The 12,758-nt window shown below is 35.6% G+C and overlaps 1 long non-coding RNA gene across 2 annotated transcripts in view; it reads left to right on the top strand.

Moving 5' to 3' along the window:
- Positions 1-6,433: 6,433 nt before the first annotated feature.
- LOC122233697 overlaps positions 6,434-12,758 on the top strand; it is a 69,983-nt gene continuing 63,658 nt past the window's right edge. For both annotated transcript variants that reach the window (XR_006211364.1, XR_006211363.1), the window contains exon 1: positions 6,434-6,652. This is a non-coding gene — a long non-coding RNA (uncharacterized LOC122233697). The remainder of the gene's footprint in view (positions 6,653-12,758) is intronic.

Raw genomic sequence — 12,758 nt, forward strand, 5'->3', positions numbered from 1 at the left:
CTTTTTTTTTTTTTTAATCTTTATTTTTGAGAGAGAGAGACAGAGTGCAAGCAGGAGAGGAACAGAGAGTGAGACACAGAATCTGAAGCAGTATCCAGTCTCCAAGCTGTCAGCACAGAGCCCGCCGACGCAGGGTTCAAACTGACGAATGGTGAGATCATGACCTGAGCCATAGTCAGACACTCAACCGACTGAGCCACCCAGGCACCCCGGCAGTTTAACAGCCTTAAGTTTTCTTGAGATTTGCTAAGCACTCATGGAAAGTGTTCACAACTGCAGCTTGGATCTCTTCTGTGAGGTTATTCAGACACCCTGCACTAGCTTTCTACTGCTGCAGAACAAACTATCACCAACTTAGTGGCTTAAAACCACACTCATATATTAGTTCAGTTCTGTAGATCAGAAGTACAGATGTAGCATAACTGGTTTCTCTGCTCAGAATTTTCCAATGAAAAATTCAAGATACTGGCTAAGGCTGAATTCTTCTCTGCCAGTTCAAGGGCTTTTGCTTTCCAGCTCATTCAGGATGATGGCAGAAGTCACGTTCATGCTGAGTAATTGAGACCTCCATTTCCTTACTGACAGCCAGGATCATTATCAGATCATAAAGACCACCCTCATTTCGTGCTTCCTCCACTTCAAAGTCAGCAACAGAGGACATCCCTCAGGTCAAGTCCTTCTTAAATTTCAAATCTGCAGGAAGAACACAATCCCTTTTAAGGTATCACCTGATTGAGTCTGGCCAACCAAAGATAATCTCCCTATATTAAGGTCCACTAACTGGGGACTTTAAATATGCAGAATCCCTCATGGCAGCACCTATATTGATTGATAACTGGGTGCATATACCAGGGAATATAATAAATCTTGGGAGCCATCTTAAAACCATGCCTCAGAATTATTAAACAACTATATTTTTGATGCGTGGCTTCCAAAATTGTCCTGGGCATCAACATTCCAGTCCACCTGAAGGGGACAAAGTATAGAGAATTCATAGAAGTGGCACTTTTCATTTCTGTCTACATTTCTATTGGAGACAAATCAGCCATGTGTTCCATCCTAACTGCAAAGGAAACTATTTTCTGACATTGTATAGAAGAAGGAAAAGTAAATTTTGGTGGATAGCTAGAGGTCTCTACATTCTTCATGAATTTGAGGTTCCCTCTCTCTTTCTTCCACTCTGGGTTTCCCTTTCCAGGTCTGGTGGTTTTGTGGTAATGTCCACAAGTCCACGAAATCCCCTGTGCAGAAATTAAGTAAAAAGCAACATGTGTAAGGGTTTGTTTAGAGGCCCTGCCTCTAACCCTATAGAGGCAGAGAACCTCATATAGGCTGTAGCTGCAGGCAGTGGTTGGTGGCAAACTCCCAGTCTCCCCTGCTTTATACCCTTGGCCTGATTCAGTCCTTCAACTTTGTATTGGTTCATTTTTTTTTTTAATTTGTAGTTTCGGGGTGCCTGGGGGGCTCAATTGGTTAAGTGTCCAACTTCGGTTTAGTTCATGATCTCACGGTCCGTGAGTTCGAGCCCCACATTGGGCTTTGTGCTGACAGCTCAGAGCCTGGAGTGTCTCCCTCTCTCTGACCCTCCCCTGTTCATGCCCTGTCTCTCTTTGTCTCAAAAATAAATAAATGTTAAAAAAATAAAATAAAAAATTGTAGTTTCACTGGGAGTCAAACTCACAGCCTCTGCTTCCACTCTCTGCTTTTAGGCATTGATGTCAACAAATCTACAGTTTCACTTCTTTTTTTTTCTTTTAAGTTTATTTGTTTTGAGAGAGATAGAGACAGCATGAGCAGAGGCGGGGCAGAAAGAGAGGGAGAGAGAATACCAAGCAGGCTCCGTACTGTCAGCACAGAGCCCAACGTGGTGCTCAAACTCATGAAACCATGAGATCATGACCTGAGCTGAAACTGACTGAGCCACCCAGGTGCCCCTACAGTTTCACTTCTGATCACAGCTTTATTTCCATGTACTATTTTGCCAGTGGAGGTATTTATCTTAATTTTAAGTGTTCTCTTTTTACATTTTAACTATCATTGCTTTATGGTGAAGAAGAGCTAAAAATTCTTTGTTTTTAAGTTTATTTATTTATTTTGAGAGAGAGAGTGAGAGGGAATCCCAAACAGGCTCTGCAGCACAGAGCCCTATGCAGGGATCGAACCCAGGAACCATGAGGTCATGACCTGAGCTGAGTGGAGTACAGAGTTGGATGCTTAACCAACTGAACCACTGGGCGCCCTGAGCTGCAAATTCAAAAATAAACCCACAAATGTCATCTTCATCAGAAAAAAATGAAAAATCCTGTGGATTTGTTTCTATTATTTTTTCTATTCTTTGGTTCATGTTTCCCTATCTCCTTGTATTAGTTTCCTGGACCTGCTGTAACCAAATATAGCAAACTAGATGGCTTAAAACAAGAGCAATTTATTCTGTCACAGTTCTGGAGGACAGAAGTCCAAACGTAAGGTGTTGGCAAAGCCATGTTCTCTCTACAGGTGTTGGGGTGCGTTCCATGTGCTTCCTTAGCTTCTAGAGTTGCCAGCAAACCTTGGCATTTCTTGGCTTATAGATTAATTATTTAAATCTCTGCCTCAATTTTCATGTGGAATCCTTCCTGTGTGTTTATTTGTCTCTTCCTGTAAGAACACCAGGAATATTGGATTAGGGCCCACCAAATGGAGCATAACCCAACCTTAACTTGATTATATCTGCAAAGGCCACGTTTGCAAATTAGGTCACATTCGTAGGTACCAGGGGTAAGGATTTCAACGTATCTTTTGGCGGGGGGACACAATTTTACCTCCAACACTCTTCATGTGACTTTTTAATTGAATGCCAGAAATTTTATTTGAAAAGTATAAAAATAATTTGAGACCTACAATGATATATTAGTTCCTCCAGAGAAGATTACATTTGAATCTGGTAAGTGGCTAGAGGCATAAGAAATCAAGGATAAGCTTAATCTATTTTCAGTGTTTTAGATCATTCAAAATTGGCCTTTAGTGTCTATGAGGACTAATCTACTTTACCATTCACCCTTACTACAAATTGTAGACATTTATAGCCTAAATCTAAAATATGAGAGGTTTACTAGTCTTCCAACCCAAGTTTGGTGGGCCCAGGGTTCCATTTTTTGTACTTTTAGCCTGAGACATGATCCAAAATACTATTGAGTTTCTTATGTTCTTTTTAAAGTCAGTCATTATCTTTTGGGGATAAATGGCCCTAAATTTAAGGCTCACCTCTTCGGGTTTCTCTCTTGGATCCTAACCTGTCAGTACCTTTTTGATTCTCTCATGGATCCAAGGCATATTTTTAAAATACATTTTCTCTAATTTATCAGTATTTTTTAGATGGGAAGATTATTGGCACAAATTACTTGGCCTATTATAATTCTGGATATAATTGTAATATTTAAATATTCACCATCAAATATAGGTAAACATTCCTAATATCATTTCAGAGTAATGATCTAGTATGTTTTACATGTCAATGTTTTGTCCTTTGGTTCAAGGGAAAAACAATTACAGGAGCAAAATGTTGCCATAATTAACAAGAATAGTAAAAATTTTTAACTTTACAAATAAAAAAATTACTAAAAGCTTTTAGATAGTTCAAAAATAGAGAATCTGACATTTACTACAAAAAATAAGAGATAATTAGATAATATTAGGAAAAATTACATATTATTTGAACTCACAGATGTCTTTAAGGTATTATTGATATTATAAGAAATGTACAGAAATATATAGAAATAAAGAAATTAGAGCATATCCTAACTTAATACGTATCTTCTGATGTATTAGCCTTTATATACATGTATATATATTTTAAATTGTTTAAATATATTAAGGCCAAGAGTCATGAAAAATCCTGTTTTGGGAATTCTTAACATCTGGCCAAAATGAATTAAAAGCAGAATTAAAATTTGCTACCTTCAAGTTTCAAGGGGAGGAATGGTTCCAATAGCATATGCAACTATATCCTTTATAAATTATCTTTGATCCATATATATTAAAGACTATAAAATATATGAAATAAGAGTGTTAAAGCAAATGATCTATCCTAAACAATTCATAAAGTGAACATCTATAGAGAATCACAGATGTGAAGTATGATTATAGAAACAATCTAGCAGCTGCCAGCTGAGACATTGTTGTCCTTATAACACCAAACCAACAAAATTTGGCCAGTAACATTTTAATATTAAAAGTTCAAGAATAGTTAAGATTTGTTTCTGTATCCTAAAAGTTGATTCTATGATGGGGATATCAAGCTTCAGAGGACTATTGTTTTTAACATTTAGCCGTCTGGCATTTGGCTAAAAAGCTCATTCAGTTGCATGTCAAAATATATATTCATATGTTAACCAATTTCCCTTTCATCTTGTATTTATATAGTATGTGTTAGTGCCACTTAACTTTAAATTTTGATCCATTGCTGTTAAAATACTGATTCGGGATCATAAAAACATAGAGGAGCAGAAGTCCAAAAATCTTGTCCTTGATCTGGGTGCACTGTTACGAACTGAATATGTACCCCTAAAATTCCTAACTCCCAAGGTGATGGTATTAGCACATAGGGCCTTTGAGAGGTGATTTAGTCATGAGGGTAGAGTTCTAAGGAATGTGATTAGTGTCCTTATGAAAGAGACCCCAGAGACCTCTCTCACTCTTTTCTCTTTGCGATGAGGGGAGGTAGCACTTTATGAACCAGGAAATGGGTTTTCAGCAGATACCAAATCTGCCAGTGCCTTCATCTTGGACTTATCAGCTTCCAGAAATGTGAGAAATAATTTTATGTTGTTTATAAGCTACCTAGTCTGTAGTAGGTATTTTTTATAGGCTAAGACGCTAACTGATGAGAACCAGAGTCATCTATCCTTTAAAATGGAACAGTGAGGCATGTGTGTGTGACATATGCATGCTTTAGTGTGTTTAGTGCAGTGAACACTTAGAGCTATATATTTCATCTCGATGCCCATTAGTAGCTGGAACATGAGCGTATCTCATAAGTCAGGTAGTTAAGGCCTGAGAAAGTGACACAAATATTTAGGGGGCACTTTAAAAAATATTACTGGTAGCAACCATTTGCATTAAGAATGCAGTTATTGAGGGGCACCTGGGTGGTTCATTCAGTTAAGCATCTGGATTCAGCTCAGGTCATGATCTCATGGTTTGTGAGCTTGAGCCCTGCACTGGGCTCTCTGCTGTCATCACAGAGCCCACTTTGGATCCTCTGTCCTCCCTCCCTTGCTCTGTCCCTCCCCTGCCTCTCTCAAAATAAAGAAATAAACTTAAAAAATATATAATTATTGAGGGATTGTGCATTTGGTAGATGATGGTAGCATAATTTTTAATCTCTCTGAATATCAGCATAAAAACAGAGCAGTCGACTAGAAAACTACTGAAATCCTACAGTCTATTAAAAAATAGGTAGTGAGACATCCCTGAACTTCAAAATATAATAGGCAAAGAAAAACTACTAATAACCATTTGATTTGCCCAGTGACCATCTCTGCAAATGAAAAAGCACAGGGAAGCAACAGGACATCTAATGGACCTGAGAACTGTAGTATCTCAAAATAAACAACATGTATTCACTAGAAAGCATGGAGGGCCAAATTAAGAATGGCAGCTGGAAGGGTTCTGTCCAATCTAATAGCAGATGAATGCAAAGGTTATACAGCAAATACTAAAGGAAATAGAAGAGTCTACATTCTCTGAACATTAAGAACTAACCCATTAGGACTCCCTTTTGGGTGAGAGCCTTGCACCTTGCAGAAACTACTAGAAGGAGAATCAAAATTGAGCAGACATGTGGCAAAAAGAGGTCCAGATAAAGGTTTGAGAGGATAACAAAGCCACTGTCTTGGAAAGCTACCATCATATCCCTGAATACTCCAGGAAAACAAGAGAAATCTCTGTGAAGTTATAATAGCTACCCTGAACCACATCTTCTAAAAGCTCAAGAAAACTAATTTCATACAAAATAAGCAATAAAGAAGTACCAGTGTCAAATTTTATTTTAAAATTGTCATAAGGGAAAAGAGAATAATAGAATACCATTTTTACAGATAACAAAAGCATATCAGAAAGCCTTACTCAAAGAACATATCAGAACAGTAAACATATATATATATTGAAAAGCACTAATAGATATAAGAAATAGATACAAGACATTAGCAACAACATAAATTAAGATTAAAAAACTCATAAAGTAGGTAACTCAAGAAGTAGTTCCAAAAATTAAAAAAAAAATACTTTAGACATTATGATAGCTTCCAGTGACCCTTATCTCTTAAAATTTAAGCCTTCCTATAATATTTTTTTTTTGACACTTACACAGGACTGATCAGTAGTACACCATGGAACTGATGGAATGTGACTTTTGAAGCTAGGTCATAAAAGGCATTGCATGTTCCATTTGCCTTCTTGGATCTCTTGCTCTGGGAAAAGCCTTCTTCCACATGGTGAGCTCATCCATTAAGCTGTATGGAAAGGCCAAGAAGGAGAGGATCTGAAACCTCCTGCCAATAGCCAATACTAACAAATCAGCCATCAGTGTTACTTACCTTGTAAGTGAATCTTTTAGCCTTCAGTCAAGTCTTCAGAATACCACAACTTCATAAAAGTCTCTGAGTCAGACATGGTGAGAAAAAGTGTTTGTTGTTGTCATAAATCATTAAGTTTTGTGGTAATTTGTTATGCAGCAACAGCAAAGAACTAATGCAAAGACTATATTATAAAGAGCACAAAACAAACAAAATGATTGCACCATAGAAGATACAGAGGGTGCAAAGAAAGAAAAAATGAAAAATCAGTAATACAGAAAAATATTCCAAAAAATAATAAATATGGAAGATAAGTTAAAAAATGCAGCTTATAGATGATAGGAGTCTGAGAAACCAAAATAAGATAATAGAAACAAATATTAAATTATAATTCAAAAAATGCATTACATTAAAAAAGATTTGAGACTGCCTATCAAATTAGTAACATATACCTACCTGAGAATATTTAAATGACCAACACCAAATTATAAAATAGTAAAATTATTAGACATGGAATAAACATAAAACCCCCACGTATCTAAGCAAAACCTGACTTATAAAGGAAATAAAATTGTATAGCAATGTTATATGCCTGAAGAAAATATAGTAACATTTTATTTCAGAGATATTAAGTACAGAAAATATGAGCCAAAGGTTTTATATCCAGCTAAACTGACTTTCATGTGTAAAGGCACAAACTGTTGTCATCATGCAAGTACCAGGGGAATTTATTCCCATGAGCCATTCCTGAGGAACTTAACTAGAGTACATGCTTTAGTCAACCAAAATGAAGAGGCTTACCAAGTTGAGTATGAATGGTAAGCATTAAACATGGTTACTTTCAAGCTAAGATTAAATAAAGGAAGAAAATATAGTAAGCAAGGGTTATATACTCAGTTAAATAGATACAAAATAATTTTTTAAAAATTTAAATCGGTTAATAGAACATATGCAAAAATATTTAACTATTTTCAGTATTTATAATAGCAGTAGTAATATTTACTGTGGACTGTGGACATGTAAATTGGGTAAGTAAATGATAATTATGTGACATTCTAATGTCACTATCCCCTGTGTCCTTGAGAAACAGGATTCTCACTGTTGAAGAAAAGAGATAAAGATATTATATAGAAATGATGAATTTAAACAAAAACAACAATATGTTGCACTGAAAGTATGCAAGCAGCAAAATCCAGACTTTGGGAAACTCTACAGATCAAATGGACCCACTTCAAAAAATATATTTTAAGGAAAAGAAAGAAATGAAGAGGGAACCTGTAAATAGAAACTCACACATACATATTTTATAATGAGAAAGACCAAACTATAGTGTCTGGAGATGCACATTTGGGTGCAACTTTAAAGAAATGCATGGAGGGGCACTTGGGGGGCTCAGTTGGTTGTTTGACTCTTGGTCTTGGCTCAGGTTATGATCTCCTGGTTCTTGAATTTGAGCCCCATGTTGGGCTCTGCATTGACAGTGTGGAGACTGCTTGGGTTTCTCTCTCTCCCTCTCTCTCTGACCCTCCCCTACACATGTGCACACTAGCACTGTCTTTCAAAATAAATAAACATTTAAAAAGTTAATAAATGCACGGAAATGATTAATATAAAAGTGAAGTAGTGATGACATTTGAGAGGTTGTGTGGATTGACACACAGAAGGAAAGAGAAGCATTGGAGGGATTTCTAGGAAGGGTGGTGAGGTATTCATCTTACCATAACTGCTTATGCTATACATTTGTGTAATTTTCTCTGTGTTTTAATTTAAAGTTAAATGGGATTTAAAAGATTTTGAAAGGGGTAAATAAGAATTCTGTGGTCAGAGCACTGAGAATTCCCAAGTTAGTGAGAAGGCCCAATGTACGTTAGAATCTTGTTGATTGTTTCTTTTGCCAAGTCTAATTTCTCAGACTTTCTGTAGACTTTTTGAATTATCTGATCTTGTTCCAATTAAACATGTATTGAAAAATCTGGACAATTTGACCTTTAAAGTTTCCAATACTCTGGATTTTATTATATACTTATAACATCTTTTTCTGCCCTGTTTGTGTGTAATGTATATATGTGTATGTGTATATATGCATAAATATACATATTCAATAGAAATTATTCTCTGCTAGACTGTTATTGATACAACTGGGAAACCATGGGCTGGTCACTTAATCAGTCTTACTTTCCTCATCTATGTAATGGGCTAATAGAACTTACCTCATAGGATTTTTGCCAGGATAAAATTAGGTAATTAAATAAATTATATAGTAAAATCCACAATACTCAGTTCTCAGTAAATAAATGTTGACATTTGTGCCTTTCATTACTGATTTTTAAAGAAGGAAATAAAAAATTATGTGCTGAGCTTCTGGTCTAGGTGACTCAGAGATTGATGGGGTATTTGATTACATCAGAATACCTACCAGAAGAAGTCAGGTGGTGGACAAAATAAATTAAATGTGTGACACCCACATCTTGACACCTATTTAACGGTTGATTATCTTAAGAAAATTCTAACCTCATATAGAGCGCAGATTACAGTTCTGAGACATCATCTGTGCTAGCTTCAAGATTTCAAACATCTCCAATGCAAATGCTTACATTCAGTCCTGGCTCTCTCATCAACACAATGGGAATTAATTAAAATCTTTCCGTGGGCTTGTTAACCCACCAATTAACCATAAAAACTTTGGGTATTTTCTACTCCATGACTAGTTAAACATAACAGGCAAGAAGTGGACTGGATAACAGAGAAATTCAGCTAGTGAGTATTCTTGGCCAATTGTACCAGTATTGGTGACAATAGAAAGGATTGATGATGGCTAACCAGTCCAGTCTTCCTGCCTCCACCACTCCTGTCCACCTCACCATGCATGACTCAATCACTGCATAAATATCTGTCCAACCACTTCTCAAGTGTGGCCATCTCCCTGTCTTTTTAAAAATATCTTTCCTATTCTTTATCCTCAATCACAGATCTGGGACATGACAGAGCCTATTTCCATGTTTGGATCACTCTGAATTTCCCCATATTTTCTTTTTGTTCAGTACTTTTTATTTTTGAAATATGTCATTATCTTTCCTGTTGTCTTCATATCTAGGTATTAGCTCTTTACCTTGCCTCCATATCCTCTCAGCCTTCCCTCTTTCATCTAGTCAACAATACATAATGTTCAAAATGTATTACTTAAATACATTTCCCTGCTTGTGCTAACATATTCTCCCATTTTAACCTCTTATTTGCCCCACATTAGAAATAAAGAAATGTGTAAGCTTATGATCAATGCCTTAGTTATTGGTCATAGGGGAGAGTAAAGGATGAAATCTCTGCTAGAATGTAAGATCCAACTCAGAGTTCAGTGTTATTCACATGACACTAGGACCCATGAATTGCCTGTAGTACACAGCTAGCTTGTAATGTGTCTTTTATGGTTGAGAAAAGGATCTGGACAAATACAGTTTTAAGATTCCATTCTCCCCTGGAGATAGGGGGCCTCTCTCTTCTTGAGATAAATGGATACCCTAGAGGACAAGAATCAAACAGAGAAAAGAGTCTTCTAAAGGAAATGTCCTTTGTGATTTCACTTTCAATTTTTCTATTTCCTTAAGTTTATATTCATTTATTTTTCATTTAATAAGCATTTATTGAGAATCTACTCTATTCCAAACTGGATGAGAAATGATATTTAATAGTGAATAAGCCAGGGCTTCAAATTTACTGAGATTTAAAAGAACAATTGACTGAATGGTAATTAATATATAGCAAGTACTTAGATGAGAATACATATTACTGTTATGCTAATTTTCCCCAAAAGTTTTAGCATCCATTGAGTATCCTTACTTGAGACCATTATTTGGGTGCACAAAGTGTTGATTTTCTATGCTAATATTCCTTCTACATGTATTAGCCATCTATTGCTGCATTACAAGCCATACCAAAATAGAATGGTTTAAAACAGCTATTTTATTATCTGTCATAATTCTGTGCATTGACGGGGATCAACTGGTTGTTCTTTAGTTCTTTAGCTTCACATCATATTAAGTGTAGTCATGTAAGAGTTCAACTGAGTTGGAAGTTCCAAGATATAGCTGACTTACATGGCTGGCAGTTAAATTAGCTATTAGTTGGAAGCTCAGCTGAGGCTATTGACCAGGGTCCCCAAATTTAGCATCACCTTGTGAGTTTGGATTCCCACACCATGGTGATTGGGATCTGAGAGGGAATGTGATCATACTAGATCCAACGTTGTAAGAATAAGGAAGCCAAAATTTTCCTACATTCTTAGAATTTAGACTCAGAACTGTCACTATATCCCTTCTACCACATGTTTTGGTTTAGACCTAGAATTATCACTATAGCCCTTCTACCACATGTATCCATCCCAGATTTAATATCTTGCCTCAAAATGGAGAAATTAACAAATAATTTAATCTTTAATCCACCACAATTGGCATTAAAGAAAACCTATCTTCCATTCTTTACCCTCTTTATGTGGTGGTGGGCTGGGGACATTACTGTAAATTCATATATATATATATATATATATATATATACACACACACACACACACACACATATATATACACACACACATATATATACACATATATATACATATGTATACACACACATATATATACACACACACATGTATTTTACTCATTATGTTATAATGTTGTCATCATGATTAAATTGAGTCTTAAATTATCACAAATTTGGCCAGCTAAATCCCCTTCATGCCAACTTCTGTAAGCACGTGTTCTTTTGACATGACTTCATTAATATGTGAGCACTTTCTTGCTCTGGCATAAAAGGATGCTTTTATTCTAAGCTCAACTTGTACTTTTCCTGAAATTAGCAATTTCTCCAAGAAATTCTGACACTAAAAATGAGAAATGGTAGTTAGAAATCAATGACTAAGAAATAGGTGTGCTGCTTGGCTTTGCACTGTCATTCCTTCCTGGACACTTTCTTTTTTAATCTTTTTTCTTTTTAATCATGAATTCCTACCAATACTTCTAATCCAAATTCAACAACTTCTGCCATTCCTTACTTGTGTTTTGTCTCTTTAATAGTGAGAAAATGGGTTCAAAAATTTATTTCTACAAATAATATATTTTCTCATTTGCTTTGCCCTACAATGATCTATAGTAAATACAAAACAGCTAAAGAATTACCAAACTAAAACCACTAACAAGAAATGCTGCAAGATGAAGTTCAAAATTTTTCAGTTGTTATTTTTGTCTTGGGAACATATTCCTCTAAGGGAGTACAATCTGAATATTGTGTTTAATACGTATTTGAATAAATTGTTTTATCTGTATGGTTACATATCTTTTTGCTGGATGGCCTGACATTATGCACTTCCTGATGTGATGCTATAGACAGTATGCAACATCACCTTTGTGTAACTATTTTTAGATTTCTTTTTAAATTTGAGCTTAATCATGAAAAAATAGAAAAATTCAGAATATGGAAGCTTTCAAGTGAACTCCTCAAATTATTCTATCTCATGAAGAACAGAGGGAGGCAGTAAAAAGTTTCTTACTCCCCTGTAATACTGGATTGGATCTTGAGTTTTAAAATATAATTATAAAATATACTTGGGGAATGACATCATTAAGTGCTGTTATTTTCTTATGTTTGGCAATGATGTTTTTTATAGGAGAATGCTCTTGTTCTTGGGATCTACAAACAAATGAAATCTCAGTGCCTATCACATTTTTGAATGGTCTGACCAAAGACAGGGGAAGTGTTTGTGTCTGTAAGTATTATACACACACATGTATATGTGTATGTGTACATGTACGTGTGTGTGTGTGTTATTTGCAAACTAGGAATATAAATGATGATTCTGAAACTAAAATATTAAAATATAGAAACTCTCTTCTATAGAGAGCGCTTCTACAGCTTTGTACACTATAAATTAGTATTTTACCAAAATGAGTCAGTGTGCCAACTGCCTACAGAATCACTCATAGTCTTGTGTTCAATATGGTTACCTGGAACCCATGCCAGATCATGTCTGGACATAGGCATTGGAATTTGTATTTTGTCAAATGGCCTAAGCGCTTTTTGTGAATATCAAAATATCCAGAATAGTAGTAGTGAGGACAGATTGGCTATTTAATAAATTACAATTGGATTAATTAAACTAAAGCTGTGAATCAAATAAGGTACTCCCTTGACATGTTTAATGACTCCCGATGG

The sequence above is a fragment of the Panthera tigris genome, chromosome E1, assembly GCF_018350195.1.
Source record: "Panthera tigris isolate Pti1 chromosome E1, P.tigris_Pti1_mat1.1, whole genome shotgun sequence".
Classification (NCBI taxonomy): Eukaryota; Metazoa; Chordata; class Mammalia; order Carnivora; family Felidae; genus Panthera; species Panthera tigris.